The following is a 17,354-nucleotide window of genomic DNA, read 5'->3' on the forward strand; positions in this document are numbered from 1 at the left end:
AAGTCCTAACTTACAAAGTCACCTTTCAGAGATGAGAGATGGGCTCCCAGGAGCACTCCTATACTGGATATGTCAACAAAGTGCCTGCCACACCCAACTTCCTCTTCGAGATGAAACTGCCCCACCCACAGCCCCCTGCTCTGAGAAGCAGAGCTAGGTTGTTCTTTACCCAGGGATGGCTCCTGATTGGACCAGGGATTGGCCCCTGACATTAGGGCTGTCCCTCCAAAAGTCAGGGCTTGAATGGGAAAGATGCATTTGGTCTATCAGATTCTCTTCTTGTAGGATTTGAATTGGGAAACATGGAGATAATGAGGGCAATTAGTCATGGAAACTAAGCTGAAGTTGAAAGGATGTCATACGATGGAGTAAGAGCTGTGGAGGGTTATACAAACGAAATCTATGAGGAAGCAGAACAGCATGATAAGAAAGTGGAATTTATGAATAAGCATCAATCCTGCAGTAGAAGAAAAAAAAAACATGAGTGGTAAACAGAATGTGTTAGTTGGAATAGGATAGTAGGAAGCAAGCCTGCAAAGAGTAGCTGAGAAATGTATACCAGTGTTAGGAAGATCCTGTCATCTGGCTCAACTAAAAGCTACTTTCCTGCCACCCAGCTTTACTAAGGCTCCTGTGCTCTTCATCTTCCCCAACTTCCTGAATCCCCTTAGTTAATGCTTGTCAGCCACCTACTATTAGCTAGGTATGGTTCTAGGTGTTTGGGATCCATCAGTGAACAAAACAGGAAAGCAGTTATAACAAACACTTTATTACTTTGGGTAGAGTCTCTGCTTCAAAGGACCGAATTAAAGCAATTCCTCATGCCCTCACTTCTTCCCGTGGTCCAGTCAGTGAGGTCAGTCATGGTGTCATAATGAGTCTACTCCCTCTTGGGAATAGTTCATGTTTATCCTCCCTTGTCATCAGGGTAGTGGCTGGAGAATTAGCAGAAGAGAAAAGAATAGAAGAAGCTGGGAGATTGGGCATGGAGGAAGTCAGTTGATGCTGACATAGAACAAGGCAGCTGAATGCCCAAGATTTCAGTTAACTGGGATTTGAAATTTGTCTCTACTACTTACTCACTATGTGATCTTTGGCAAGGCAATTTTCTCAGCTAAATTGGAGGTAAAATAGCATTCTCTCCATTGCATTATTGTGAGGATTCAGTCAGAAATATGTGCAAAGTACTTAGCACAGTACTGGCCCAGAGTAAGTGCTCAATAAGTGATAGCTGTTGTTGCTGGTGTTATGATTATTAGCAATCCTCTAGCCTTCACATTAGGTAGATAAGATGAACGTGCTAGAGGAAAATCAGATGACATCCTATATGAAAACCTTCTCTTGACTTCTGCTGCCAGTTAGAACTTTGTATGCTCATCAAGTTTCCTTTGAGTTGGTATACACCTTCCCAGTTTCTCTCTAGTGTGAGGAAGGAAGGGCACAAGAAAACGGTAAGGATGAAAGTTATTCTTGCACAGGGAAGCAATTCTGGAAGAAGAGAAACAAATTCTGAAAGCAAAGTCTGTGGTGGTGACCATAACAGCTGCTCTTTGGGAAGCCCATGTTATCTTTGCTTGAGGTCCAGGTATTGTCGTGGGAGTGTACCAGGACAGATGTTGGACAGGGATGTTGTGTTTTAGTAGCAGGATGGATAGGTGGCTGAGCTGATGCTATGTTCAGGCCGTGCTGTGGGATGGGCACCATTCTACTCATATAGAGGCCTTCCTAGCATGTTACACCCCTATGAATTGCTCCCAAGAAGCCCTGAATCTGGATTAGGACCATAGGTATATGTCTAAAAGACAATTTGGATTGAATGATTCAAATATTCAAGCCAGAATCTTCCACAGTTGTGTCTCTCTGCTGCCACCATGTATCCAGGCTTACAACATAGACTGGGGTTCTGTTGCTGGATGTGTTGCTGATGGAGCACCCAAGGCTCATATGATAGGCTTTGCATAGCATGAGCTGAGCTTCTAGGCTTGTACTAGCTTCTCCAGGCTTCTGTGGACTCGGCTCTATACAGACTATATCACTCATTAGACCCTCTAGGCCTTGAAGACATCTTGACAGCAAGCCATTCTCCATCCCAAATGGGGGTAATAGAGGACTCCTCCTCAGCAGGATGGCTCCCTCCATCATGTTGGCAGCACTGGTCCCAGCAGGGGACCAAGGTTGAACCAAGCTGGGTCCAGGCTGGCTAGAGTTGGCACACAAGTGAGGACAGACTCTGGAGCTGGGTTGCCCACATTCAAATCTCAGCTTCTACTTCTTAGCCACTTTTTTACCCGTGTGACCTTAGAGGAATTACTTTATCTCTCTGTCCTGGTTTCCTCATCTCTAAAACAGCAAAATAACAGTACATACCTCATAGGGTTATTTTTATTATAAGCATTAAATTTGTTAATATAAGTGAAGTCCTTGGATAAATATCTGGCACATAGTTAAGTGCCTGCTGGTGCTATACTGGAGCAGAGGTGAAAGGAGTCTTGAGTTGTCCAAAAAATAGTGCCACACTAAGCACATCAGGCCAACTTCCTTCTCCTTTTTTAGGAGGTCGTTAGTAGGTCAGTTGCACAAAAAAAAAAAAAAAAAAGAACAAAATGCTGTCAAGCATGCTTTGGGATGTCTAGATGTCCTCAAGTAACCAGGAAATCTCTTACCCCAGGATCATAGACACCTGGCTACACCAAACTGGAATAGTCTAGAGACTGTTTGGGGGATGCTGATGCTTCAGGTAACCCAGGATTGCTGGACTAGAGGGTTATATGAGGCACAGTTGGGCAGGGTATGTGTGGAGATGTTTAAGGATATATTAGGATAGTGTCCAAGAATTGCAAAAAATCTCCTCTAGAAAGTCATGCAAGATACTGATCATTTGGTGCTGTCACAGGTCAAGGGGCATAATGATCTCTTCAGACTATCTGGACACTTCTAGAAAGCCATTTTCCAAATGCAGCTGATAAGAGGCAAACAAAGGTTATAGGCACTCAGAACGTCTAGTTTCGTGGACCCCTGACCCAAAAGCATGAGGGAACCAGAGAGGATCAGGGCCCTAGTAGTCCTAACAGAGACTATTTCCTGTTTTTCTTCTTCACAAAGTACCCAGTGACCTCTTGGGAGAAGTGGAGACCCATTGGATCCCAAGACCTATGAATTCCTATTGAGTCTCAGATGATGGATGTTGTGGTGCCCATAGGGTTGCCAAGCAAAATACAGGACACCTACTTAACTTTAAATTTCCAACAAACAATGAATAATTTCTTAGTATATGTAGGCCCTATGTTGTGTAGAATATACTTATACTAAAAATGTATTTGTTTAAATTTGTTAAATTTGTTAAATTCAAATTTAACCAGGTATCCTGTATTTTTATTTAATAAATCTGATAGCACTTGCTGAGGGGTGTGGTCATGGAAGGGTAATGGATATATGCAATCTCCAAGTGAACACAAAGAGCAGAGTTGCTAGAGGATTCTGGTGCCCTCCCCTCAGGGTGCCCTCCCCTCGGAGAGGCTCATTCAGTTCAAGTCACTGGGAGTGAGGCAGATTTGGATACTTATGTACTCTAATGTTGTAGTTGGCTACTCTGTGAACGTTAAGGACAAGAGCCACTCTATGGATGCCACTGGGACTTTTCTCACAGCCATAGTTGGACAGTTGTCCAGCATCCTGCTTTCCAAGCAGAAATGAGAAATCTCATTTAATGAGTGTCCTCTTGTGGCCACATGTAAATCTTATATCTCCACAAACAGCTGGAGCTGGATTAAAAAGCATGACAACTGGGGAGCTCACCTTAAGACAGAAAGCCTGCCCTGACAACAGGTATTGCAAGCCTTGGCAAGGTTTGACCAATAACCTATGATCTCAAAGTGAGCAGATATATATATCTACAGAGCAGATATAGTGGCCACCAGCTAAGACCACAACCCCTCATTTCCTTCTGGGAAGCCGAGTTGCAGAAAATTAGCAGGAGCCACAGCCTTATGAATTAAGGAACAGTGGTTCAACCTCACTCTGTCAAGATGGGAGTACATAGTAACCAAGAGTAGGGATGTGGTGTAAGGTTGGGTTTTCTAAGCTGAGAGAACAGTCCAGAACCTCAGACAAGTACACATAGGTACAGAGTCCAAAATCCAGGTCACCAAGATCCAGAAACAAAGAACTACCTAAACAGGTCAAAAGGCCAAGACAGACTCTGGGGCAGAGTTCACAGAGAGAGAATCAGTGACAGGTTGGTGTTTCCAAAGTCAGCATGTGACTAGCCAACAGTGGTTCATTTTTCATTCCTGGCATTCCAATGGGGAATATAGCTGGTAACAGATACTTGCATGAGGTTAGACATATTGTCAGGGACTAGGCCTACCGATCAACACCACTGGACCTTTCCCAGTCCAGCTCTTCAAGTATTCAGCTGTCCCTATTAGAAACTCTTTCTGTTGTCACTCTCTACACACTTGGCTTCTGAGGCCTTCTTATCTTCTGACCTCCTCCTACCTGCTCCTTCTCTGCCTTCTTCAAGGGCTCTTCCTCTTTCTGATACTTAAATATTCATATTCCTCAGGGTCCTGCCCTTGACCTGCTGCCCTTCTCTTCCCTTTCTTTTCATGGTACCTGGATGTTCTCATTTGCTATCATTGTTCCAGCTAAGCATAACTTGTTGAAAGTAGTTTGTGAAGACAAAGCACCTAGGTCCTTTTTTACCTAGCCGTGAGGCTTGGGTGAAGTTTTGGGTTTTTTTAAAAAAACTTATTTAGGCTCAATATCCTTATCTATATAATGAGGATAAATAATACCAACTAGCTTGTAGGACTATTATAAGAACTAAATAAGAAAATGCATGTAAATTTCTTTGCAAGATACCTGACATAGTAAGTGCTCAATAAACATACTGTTCAATATTCAATCTTTGTAGCTCAGTACTCTCTCAGGAGCCACATCCAGCTGTCTACTATAGATTTCCACATGGTTATGCCAAAGACACCTCATGTTCTCTGGGTCAAAACCAACACTGGCCTTTTGCCTTCTAAACCTCCTCTTCTTCTCTATTTTTTTACCTCAATTTTTGGCACTATCATTCATCAGTTATCCAAGCTGGAATCCTAGAAGTCATCTATGGCCACTGTCTTTTCCTTAACATTTACCATCTACTTCTGATCTTCATCAAGTCAATCATAAATTATCAGATTATATGCCTCAACTCTTTCACTTCATATTCTTCTTCCAATTATTGAATAGAAACCTCTTGTAAAGGGAGTGATTTGAGTCCAAGACCCTGGCTCTGAAGAAGTTCATAACTTTGGTGGCAAAGACAGACTCCTGTGGTAGATTATGTTATAGTTGAGAATATTCATTGCCCCTGTCTATGGAGCCTATAGGAGAAATATACATCTCTGCCTCATTGACATCTGGCTTGACTATGGACTTGCATTGGCCTATGGAATGTAAGCATATATGACATATACCAGTTCAGAGTATTTGTAAGAAATTGTAAGTGGAAGCTGTAAGAGTCATCAGATGGTTCTACCATTGCTCTTTTCCCCTGCTATGACATCACCATGTCCCAAATAGGGCCTGCTCCTTTAGCCTAAATCATGAATGAAAAAGAGGAAATAGGACAGCAGTCAATTTATTTATTTTTTAAAATATTTAATGTTTATTTATTTTTGAAAGAGAGAGACAGACAGACAGAGCACAAGTAGGAGAGGCACAGAGAGAGAGGGAGACACAGAATCTAAAGCAGGCTCCAGGCTCTAAGCTGTCAGCACAGAGCCCGATGCAGGGCTCCAACTCACAAACCATGAGATCATGACCTGAGCCAAAGTCAGATGCTTAACCGACTGAGCCACCCAGGTGCCCTGACAGCAGTCAATTTATGTTGTACATGCAACATGAACAAGAAATAAATCTTTTTGGATGCAGCTAGAATGTATTATGCTACGTGAAGTAAGTCAATCAGAGAAAGACAAATACCATATGATTTCACTCATGTGTGGAATTTAAGAAACAAACATATATGAGCATATGGGAAGGGTGGGGGAATAGAAGAGAGGGAAACAAACCACAAGTGACTGTTAATGATAGAGAACAAACTACGGGTTGATGGAGAGATGTGGGTGGGAGATGGGCTAGATGGGTGATAGGTAGTAAAGAGCACACTTTTTGTGATGAGCACTGGGTGTTGTATGTAAGTGATGCATCACCAAATTCTACTCCTGAAACCAATATTGTACTATATGTTTAACTAAAATTTAAATTTAAAAAAAAAAGGAAAAAAAAAGAAAGAAATCTTTTTGTAGTTAGGATATTGGGATCATTTGTTACTGCATCATAAGCTAGCCTAAACTAACTGACACAACTCCTTTCCAGATTATTCATAGAGTCTTTGGAGCTAATGTATGATGAGATGGAAATCAGTGAGTCATGATGATGTGCGGCACAGTGTTCTCCAGCAAAATAAGAGAGCTAGATGTGCCGCCAAGCATCACAGATATTTCATACACGCATAAGGTACCAAGATTCTTCTTCTGATCAAAGTTCTGATTGGTAAAGTAAATGTTTATCATTTCAAAGATGTCAGTAGCTAAAGGAGTTTCCAAAAGGGGCCAACAAAATCAGACTGTAAAAAAAAAAAATCTTTTTGGTGCTTATAAAATTGCAGGGGGGACAAAAACAAGAGCTGACTCAACTGAGAGATATCAGGAATTCATAGAGTTACGTGCTGAAGGGAAATGGCATTGCTGTGAGCTTATTTATGACCTACTTCAACATATTGGAAGAAATGTCAGCAATCTGCGGGTTAGTAACATCACTTGCCAGAAAAACAGCTTCAATTTTCTAACTCTACCACAAGCCCCAAATAAGCCTGACCATTTCTAGGGCACATCTCCTTTGCCTGGCAACAACAGCGGTGACAGCAATAGGTAAGAACAAATGATTACATATAGTGAACTGTGTTAACGCATCAATAGATGGTAAATAGAGCATTACTTTGCTGTCCTATGTGACAAATGACTGTTAGGGCCCTTCAAGACTAAAGTAGTCTTTTTTTTTTTTTTTAAGGGAGGAGGGGCAGAGGGGGAGAGAGAGAGAGAGAGAGAGAGAGAGAGAGAGAATCCCAAGAAGGCTCCACACTCAGCGCAGAGCCCAACACGGGGCTCGATCCCACAACCCTGGGATCATGACCTGAGACAAAACAAAGAGTCAGATGCTTAACCAACTGAGCCCACTCAGGCGCCCCAAGACTAAAGTAGTCTTGACTCAATACTACCTACTTACTACTCAGTAGTAAAGCAGTGTCTAAAGCTCCGCATATTGACATTTGGGAATAGATAATTCTTTATTGTAAGGACCATCTTGTGCATTATAGAATGTTTAGCAGCCTTACCCATTAGGCACCCATAGCACTCCCACAGTTATGACAGCCAAAAATGTCTCCAGACATTGCCAAAATGTCCCTGAAGTGTCCTCCTGCCATATACGGAGATTCTAGGGGCACCTGGGTGGCTCAGTCAGTTGAGCATGCGACTCTTGATTTCAGCTCAGGTCATGATCCTAGGGTGGTGGGATCGAGCCCTGCGTTGGGCTCTGTGCTAAGTTTGGAGTCTGCTTGAGACTCACTCACTCTCTCTCTCTCTCTCTCTCTCTCTCTCTCTCCATCTCCCCCTCTCACTCCCTTCTCTCCTAAATTAAATTAAATTTTAAACAAACAGAGACTCTAGTGGTGGAAAGTTAGAAACCATGGCGTAACTACACTGAATATATTTTGGAGTGGACAGGCCTTTTGGTTTATCTAATTAGTTCAGGTGGTTAGCACTATTTGTTGCTTATAAATCAAGCCAATCCTGCCCTAATTCCTAGTAACAGCAATTGATTGAGGACCTACTGGAGGTCCTCATTTACTGGATGGTAAATACAATTGGCATAGTCAATATAACTTGGATATTAAGCACTTGGCTCTGGTGTGGGACAGCCTGGGTTGGAATCCTGGTTCTGCTGTTTGTTTGCGGTGTCACCCGGGGTAAGTGTCTTTACTTCTCTGCCATGGAGTCTTTATCTGTAAAATGAAATAACATAGGGTATATGAAATAACATATATTAAATAACATAGGGTCGTTTGAGAATTCAACAAGTCAATGTACTTAGAACGTGCTTAGAACGGAGCCCCCGGCATGGAAAAGAGTGTTTACTGTTATTGTCAACCATTGGAACAACTGTATCTCCATTTAATGCATATGGAAGCAAATATTCAGGGCAATCGAGTCCAAAATCACGCAGCTACTAAGACGCTTGGCTGGCAAGAAGAGGAATCGTGAGTCAAACTCCAAGGCCACGGTGTTTCTCACTACACCCAGGCCCGGGTGGAAGACAGATTAAACCCAGGTTAAACCTTGAAGGAAGAGCTCTCTTTCGGGGATAAAAATTGGCACTTGTCCGCTTGGCCTCCTGTGTTGGCAGGGAGGAACAGAAAGACCCGCCCGAACCGGAGGCAGACAGACGGCCTTTACCACTGACGAGCTGTGAGAACATGGGCGGGTCTGTCGCACATCCTGAGGCTGTTTACTCATCTGCAAAATGGACGCAAAAACACCTGCTCTCCGTTCTTCACGGGCGGTGGTCAGAGCGATGTGAGAACAGTATGCAGCGGAGCATCGTGCAACTCCGCGGGGCTCCCCGAACGTCAGGCCAGCAGCCGCTCTGGGCAGATATGCGCTGTGCCTGGGCGCGTCCAAGACCCCGTCTTCCCGGCCGGGTCCCGCAGTTCTGCAGCGGCCTCTGCGGCAGCAGGTGGCCCTGGACGCCGTGCGCGCCACGGGCAGGGGTCTCCTCCCGCGTGGTTCCAGGGTGGGCAGTCTGGGAGGTGACCCCCAACGTGCTCGCGGCAGCTGCTGCTTATCTGCAGTTAGACAGATGAGGTGTCCACAGCGACCTTCCTGCCTCAATGAGTGTGGGAACCCGGGGCTTCCCAGGGCTGAGGGGTGGGAACGTAAACAGAATGGCCCTGGCTGAAGCTGCGCCCCGCATCCTCCCTCCACGCTGCCCTAACCCGGGAGGAGGCGCCAGAGATGGTCTGGGCACCATCGCTGAGGGTGCGGAGGGGAAAAGGCTGGGGGCTCTGGGGTGTCGGGGGAGGGGAGCCACCTCCCAGCATGATCAGGACTCCCTCGGAGCTGGACATTTCCTGCCAAAAGTCCCACCGCCGCTTTTTGCTGCCAACATGACAGAGTCACGAATAGATCAACCTATCGACCTGGGGAAACCCTCCTTCCCTCCCTGTTGCCCTCAGCAGGTTTATCACGGTAATCCCTAGACTACTTACTCCCTGCTCAGTCATCTGTGAAGAGCAGGGATTCCTGATTTTTTTCTAGCAAAAGGCAGCAAAGGCGGCAGTTTGGGAGAAATGGCTCATTCCCAGCCCCCTTTCCTTTGTCTGCAGAAGTCTGGGCCTACCTCTGGGCTTTACAGGAAGAACACCTGCGTTTGTTACGATTTCCATGCCTCTCTTGTGTGTTGGAGTCCTTCTTCGTTTCTTCCAGTTGTCTGCTCTAGGCTTCCTCGCTTCTCCCAACAACACCACTCACAGTGACTCTGTGGCAAAATGGAAAAGCATTTCAAGGTCATGTTCATGTCTTTCCACTTAGTCTTCTTCCTCTGCATCTTTGTGCTGGCCAGCACCTGCTCTGCGGGTAACAAAGCTGCCAGATACACCTTAAAGCTGCCGAGGATACATCAGCCAGCAAGTAAGATAAAGTTGATGACTTCTCGTGGCTTACATCCTTGCTGGGAAGACAGATGCTAGACCAGTATTCCTAAAAGGAGACAGGGTGCTGATTTAGAAGACTAAATCAGTAGGTGCGAACCCAGACCGGGCTCAGGAAAGCCTCCTGGAAGAGATGTTTCAGCTGAGGCTTGAAACATGAACTTCACCACGTTCTGGTGAAGGACTGGGGAGAGGGGAAAGACAGCGAGGGAAGGAGAACAATATATGTGAGGGCACTGAGGGAAGACAGCGTTTGTGGGAGCAAAAATGAATCGTACAGCCGCTTGTGGTCTGTGACCTGGGCCTCCCCCTCCCCCTTGAGCAGTGCTTTGTCCCTGAACACTTCTGCCTACTCACCAACCATAAAACCTGTCACGTATGCTAAGGCCCTGCTTTCTTCCTTCCATGATTGCAATCTCAACTGATAATTTTCTAAAATGGTCTTGGAAAGTGGAGATCTGGATTCTTTGGGGGTTTTTTGTTTGTTTGTTTTGAGTTTTAGATTCTTAACTGAATTCTGCTGCCTAATTCTCCAACCTGAGCAAGAGACTTAGCTTCTCTGGGCTATGGTTCCTCATCAGTAATATAGGCCAGTGATATTTAATAATGTCTATAGTGATGCGAATAGTAACATTTAATAATGTTTACTGTGTCCCAGCCCCCAGTGCTAAGTGCTTTTTGCAGTTTGTTACATTTAATCCTCACAAACATCATGAAGTAGGTAATATTTTTATCCCAAAGGATTCTTGGGAAGTCTGAGTGTGATCCTAATCATGAACACGCTTTGTAACCATTAAGAGTTACTGCAAAAATGAGAAAGTATCACCAGGGTGTTCAATAAGTGCATATGCAATAAATAAATAAGTTCATTTGTATCTGTCTCCTGAGCAAACGGAACAAAAAGCAGTAGCAAGAATGAAAAGTGTTGTCATCATGAAATTGCTAATTGCATGTAATGCCAAACCGCTTAAGGGAGAATTCCATCGATGTGACCCTGAACCTCCCAGGTTTACAGTCTGATGACCACCACTGCCTGGAACACATATACAGAAAACAGAGTGAAAGCTCAGAATCAGTTCATGAAGAGACACCAAGTTTGTGTTGAACTTTACTGCCCACTGAGAATAAGCATCTTTCAGCAGGCTGAATGAACTAAGAGAAATTGCAGAATTCAGGGTTGGGACTGAAGCCAACGGGTCTGAGTCTTTTGATGTTCTCCTTAGGATGTGGGTCTCCACTTTCTATCACTTTATCACACCATTTTCTCACTCCAAACCTCAAATCTGGGAAATGGCTTATTGCTGGTGTCTGCACAGCCATCATAATGACAGATTCTTAAGTTGTTGGTTTCTGAAACCATGGATGTGTATAACAAACTAGTATGAATATGTGGGTATGTGCACCTATGTGTGTGTTTCTGTGTGCGGGTATCTGTGCACGTGTTTCTGAGTGTGTGAGAGTGGCGTCCTACACTTACACTCCCCCACTTGGCAAGAAGTGGCCAGGCTCCCCCTGAGTGCAGCCAGTGTGGGAGGGAGAACTGACACCAGAGCAAATGAGGTGAGAGAGGAGAACTGTGGTTTGATGCTCTCAGATCAGATGAGAAGCAATGAATAAGAAAGTCAATGAGCTGAAAATGACTTGAATACAGGCACCGCCTAGGGATCATATCCCCCCCAAATGTTGTAATAAACATTTGTTTATACTTCATTAAAGTGCTTTGAGCTTCAGTATCCATTTTACCCTTCTCAATATAGGTAGTCTGTCTTGGAGGTTAAAAGCCCATTCTGAGTTCAAATATGCAACTTTATCAGATTCTGCCACTCACTAGCTTAATGATATTGGACAAATCACAAAATGCCTCTATTTCTTCACCTATAACATGGAGACAGTACTATCTACCACATGGCGTTCTTGTAAGGATAAAGGGAAATAAAATGTAGTCCGTGTTTTGCATTCAATACTTCATGGCATTTTACAGGTGACAACACAGATGCCCAGAGAAGTTAGCTTCCCCTCCTGGGTCCCCCTGACTAAGAGGGCAGTGGCAGGAAAGCTAGGCATCCCATCCCTGGCCCAGAGCTTGCTTGCTCGCTTGCTGGCTTGCTTTCTTCCTTTCTTCTGTCTTTCTGCCTTTCTTTCTGTCCTTCTTTCTATCTAATGTCCATTTCTTTATTTGGAGAGAGAGGGTGAGAGAAAGAGCACCTGCACGAGTGAGGGAGGGGTAGAGACAGAGGGAGAGAGAGAATCCCGAGTAGGCTCTGAGCTGCCAGCACAAAGCCCAGTGCAGAAACCAGCACAGGGCTCAATCCCACGAACCTCTAGACCATGAGCCAAAACCAACAGTTGGACGCTCACCCGACTGAGCCACCCAGGCGCCCCTGAGGGCTCTTTCTATTCAACCATGTGGAGCACCAATCCCACACTGAAGTAATTTGCAGGTTACAAGTGATTTTTCATGCATAACTACTTTAATTTGCACTTGTCTGCCAAATCCACACATTAGCAAGCTCAGAACTCTGAAGGAAATGTTTATGTAGGACCTTCTGAAAACTAGTCTATATCTGAGGTGGCCTGAAGGAGACCCAAAGGGTTATGTGGGTGAGGACAAAAAATAAAGACACCCTGTCACACCCTCCTCACTCAAGAATATGTGGAATCTTTACTTTGTGGATTAATGTAACACAATCTTTAATCCCATGTTGGCTATACTCATTTTCCTCTACCACGTGGGGTGTATGCTCAAGCAACGTAAACTCACCAAAGTAAATCCGCTTTTTACACCTCTCACCCCACCTACTTTTTAAAAATGTCATCGCCCTCAAGCTTTAGAAAACCAGAGATAAATGTGTTTTCAATTATCTTTGCACAACTCCCACTATGAACGCAACTGAAAGACAGCTAGATGAGAAGTCAGGAAGCCAGGCGGCTTTCATCTAGGCATGACCTTGGTTAATCGCGGGCGCTCAGGCCACTTAGGTCAGTTCTTCAGTCTTTGGCTTCTAATCTGTAAAAGGAGAAGAAAAGGGAGCATTTACAGAGTGCCTACTCTGTGCCAAGTGCCTTCGATTATGCCACTTTATTTAGTCCTTTAAAAAAAAAACTACTCCATAGGAACTTTTATCTGTATTATGCAAACATAATAAATAAATTGCCTCAGGCCCAGATGGCAAAGAGGAACCTGAGTTGAAATTTGAACCCAGGACCATCTGATTCCAAACTTTGTGCTTGTCTTGATAATCCAACACAATCTATAATGCTCCGTTCTATTCTAATATTACGCTCTTCTGTGAGCACAGTTAATCAATAGTTGGCTGAGTCTATTACAGTGAGTCATTCCTCGGGGTCTTATTCTGAAGAGTCAGAGGCCCTGAAGAGATTTACTACATCCCTTACTCAGTCACTGTTACATTAGCTGTCCCTCCTAAGATTATAAGAAGTAGTTTTATTGCCATCAGGAGCAATTTGATACTTGCCTTCATTCTACATGCCTCTTCAAATAAGAAAAACATTTCCTTGGAACCCTTCACTTATCCTTCCTTGGAAACTTAGTATTTATACAATCAACTTTCCCCTCAGTTGTTGAAGACTGTTCATTAACAAACCAAAGATACCCCACATTTATCTATTTGGAAGACTCTAACCCATATCTACCAGGAAGTAGTGTGAAAGGTACTTGCTTGCTGAGAAGAGAGATGATGAGAATGCTGGTGAGGAAGGAGCCCAGGGCATGGAGTAACCAGCTACTCTAGTCTTCTTCCCTCATTCCAGGTGTTCCTGAAGTCAGACTCCAATAAGAACTTAACACGTCTCAACTGTAACTTCACTGCATACTGGCTGGGAGAGGGAAGTATGGCCCAGCACACCCCACTCTAGGAGAGGAGAGATGGGAACCCTAAGTCTTACGTATTCCTTTGGTAGTCAACCAGGTGTTGAGCCTGATTCTTTTACATTGTAGTTTTGCTCTCTAGAGGTGAGGATGGTGTTTGTTTTATTTGTTGCTGCATCCTAAGGCTAGCCCAGTGCCTAGCACATGGTCATTGTTCAATAAATATTTGTTAAATAAATGAAGAGGGACAAGGCAGGCCAATAGGGAAGATAATTAGGGCAACCTGGGCCATCCCTGGATTAAGTGTCACTTAGCAAACCCACCTAAATCATGTGATAGCAGCTCCTTGAGAACAGTAACCATGTTTTACTTATCTTTGTGTTCCCTAGCATTTAGCCTTGTATAATAGGGGCTCAAACATTTCTCCAGAATTGAGTCATCTTTAGAGATCCCTATGATCATGTAGTAAAAACATCCTAGAGAATGATATGGTGGAGGGATTTTTAAAAAAAGGCTAAGTGACTGGAAGGTGTCAGTGATAAAAACAATTAGCAGGGATAGCATACTCAAACTTGGTTTTGGTGGGAGGCAAGGACACTCTTGGGAAGGAATGATGCTAGAGCTGGTGACAAAATTGTCCGGGGAAGGGCTATGGTAGCTCAGTTCTCTGACACTCTGTGTGTGCCAAAGTAGAGGCCATTCACATCGGCACTTTAGCGAAAGTGACTCCCCAACACAACACTCCACTCAGCAGTGCCCCCATCATCTTCTAATGGCCCAAAATATCATAACCCTCGCTAGTCAGGTTATTTTTTCTTTTCTCCATTCTCATATGCAGTCACTTCCTGAGTGGCACTAGGATGAATTCCAGCATCTGCCTTCCTGGACCCAGTACCACATCCCTCTTCCTCTCCAGTGACGACTTTTCACCGAAGAGTCTCGGGGGGCTCACTATACCCATGACTCCTGAAGACAGCCATGCTCAGTGATTCCAAGGTGATTCCCTGTTCTGCCCTGCGATGGCCGTGGTTGACAACTTCTTCTTAAAGAGGACTAAAGCATCCTTTGTCATCCCTAGTGGGACATCTCCCCTGGTTAAGAAAGCATCTTGTTATGTAAGAAGCCCAAGAGGGGGAGAGCAGAGGACTCAGTGATGCTTCACAGATTTCTCACTGGGGGGTCAACTTAGAGACTGACTCAAAGCTGGCAGGAATAAGAATAAATTAATGGCTTCTGTGGGGAGTGAGTAAGGCTGGTTTGAAGTCTGGTGGGAGCAGTGAACTACATCGATGAATAAGACAGACAGGAAACATTCTTAAATGGAGGAAGAATGTGGGAAACATTTGGATGAGAAAACTGAGACAAAATGAAGAAATGCAGAGAGCTTTCTAGTCCATTCTGGAGGTTTTGGGAGTTAATAATAACACACATTACCCAGCCCTCTTCTAAGCTCTTTTGTTATATTACTTTATTGAATCTACACAACAAGTCTTCGAGGTAGAGCATTATCTTCACTTTGCATACAAGGAAAGCTGAGATGCAAAACTATGGAGTAACTTAGCCAAGGCTACACAACTATACGCTATGCAACTAAGTGGTCAAGAAAGCTGGAATTTGAGGGGTGCCTGGGTGGCTCAGTTGGTTAAGTGTCCCACTTCCACTCAGGTCATGATCTCACAGTTCGTGGGTTCGAGCCCTGCACCACATTCAGTGCTAACAGCTCAGAGCCCAAAGCCTGTTTTGATTCTGTGTCTCCCTCTCTTTCTTTCTTCCCTTCCCCTGCTCACATTCTGTCTCTCTCTCTCAAAAACAAATAAACAGGGGCACCTGGGTGGCTCAGTCGGTTGGGCATCCGACTTCGGCTCAGGTCATGATCTCACAGTCCATGGGTTCGAGCCCTGCGTCGGGCTCTGTGCGACAGCTTGGAGCCTGGAGCCTGCTTCGGATTCTGTGTCTCCCTGTCTCTCTGCCCCTCCCCTGTTCATGCTCTGTCTCAAAAATGAATAAACATTTTTTAAAAATTTTAAAAATAAATACATAAATAAATAATTTTTAAAAAAGAAAGCTGAAATTTGAAACTTAAGGGCTACCCTTTTTTAAGCTCTATTCTATACTAATAGTTATTCAGCACTAACCATACACTAGGTAGTATGCTTTAGTCTAGATCTGGAGTGACCCCAGGAGACCTAAAGAGCTATGGGTGAGGGAAAAAATATCTCTCCTGTCACACCCCCTCCAATTATTTACTCTATGAATTGATGTGACCCAATCTTTAATCTCATGGGTTTTTTTCACACATATCCTTCCCACAAAATATTTGTATCTACACACTGTAAGTGTCTCTATGGCATGGTATTTATGTACTCATATGTAATTTACCATCAGTCTTCAAGATCATGCCTCGTTCTTACCTCTAGTTTTTAGCATGGTTTCCATTAGCTATTCCTGAGAGAAAATGAGCCACGCCTTCCACTTACAGACGGTGAAAGTGGTTTGGAGGAAGTCACTGGCTTGAGCAAGGTCACAGGTCAAGTTAGCAGCATTTGGCTGACATCAGGACCAATAACCTCTGTCTCTCCAGTCTGATCCTCAGAGGGTCCGCCTGTCCTGGGACCTGGGCCACATTCCAAATTGGGTAATCCGGTGCGTGCTGCCTGTCTGAAATTCCCCTTGTGGTTTTGCTCACATCTGGTGTTTTTCACTTCTCTTTCTAAACACGTGCTTTGATCCTGTTGCTGCTACAGCAGAAAGATGTCCACGGTTCCAAGGAGCGTAGTTAATTTGGTGAGAGGTGAAAGATACTCCTCTCAACGGGACTTCTAAAAATAAACAGTATCGGAGCCTCACCATGTCATGCTTGAAGCACTTCCTGGAAACCCCCAAGTTTAGTCAAGTCTACATAGTCTTTCTACAAGCTCCCGAATCTCTAATATGCCTGGACTTCCAGCCCCTCCCCCAGATCTCCTCAAATGCCCAATAGATTTGAAGTCTCATATGGTTCTGCCTTTGAGTCATTCTTGGAGTAGACAGGGGTGACGTGTGGTTAAATGTCTTCCATAAGCCTTCTGTGGTCATAGTTCTCCATCAATTAACACACACCGAGCTAAGAGCTATGTATATTTACTTCTAGGAAACCTTATCTATGACTAGCTTACCGGTTTTATTTATTTTACCAAACTTTATTACTCGTTCTGCCTCTTACTTTATCTTTGTAAGTTTGTTTCTTAATTATAAAGGTATTTTTCCATTATATTAAAATGTTTAAGGAAATAGAGAATAAGTAAAAAAAAATCCAAACTCCTAGTACTCATAACATAACCATTATTAATTACTTGGGTTTTTTTCTTCCACACTTATCTTCCTTATACTTGTGTGTGTGTGTGTGTGTTTATTTGTTTTTACATAGCCAGAATCATAATTTACATGCAATTCTTGTATTCTCTTCCTTTCACTACTTACAATTATATTAAATGTTGCTACATAGCTAGCAGATATAAAATGAAAGAGACATATAGGTTGGTGAAGAAGAGGGCCAAAAGCTATCAGTGACCTCTCATGAATGGATCATGAATGGATCATGAATATCATTTCTGATATCAATTCTTCCCTAAGTTACCGGGATTTAAAATGCAGATGGGGCGCCTGGGTGGCTCAGTCGGTTGAGCGTCCAACTTCGGCTCAGGTCATGATCTCGCGGTCTGTGAGTCTGAGCCTCCAGTTGGGTTCTGTGCTGACAGCTCAGGGCCTGGAGCCTGCTTCGGGTTC

At 43.9% G+C, this 17,354-nt stretch overlaps 1 long non-coding RNA gene across 2 annotated transcripts in view; it reads left to right on the plus strand.

The window, feature by feature from the left end:
- Positions 1-15,278, plus strand: part of LOC121027804 (uncharacterized) — a 44,306-nt gene extending 29,028 nt beyond the window's left edge. For both annotated transcript variants that reach the window (XR_005788938.1, XR_005788939.1), the window contains one exon: positions 14,428-15,278. This is a non-coding gene — a long non-coding RNA (uncharacterized LOC121027804). The remainder of the gene's footprint in view (positions 1-14,427) is intronic.
- The last annotated feature ends 2,076 nt before the right edge of the window (positions 15,279-17,354 follow it).

The sequence above is a fragment of the Herpailurus yagouaroundi genome, unplaced genomic scaffold, assembly GCF_014898765.1.
Source record: "Herpailurus yagouaroundi ecotype Mexico unplaced genomic scaffold, PumYag 77, whole genome shotgun sequence".
Classification (NCBI taxonomy): Eukaryota; Metazoa; Chordata; class Mammalia; order Carnivora; family Felidae; genus Herpailurus; species Herpailurus yagouaroundi.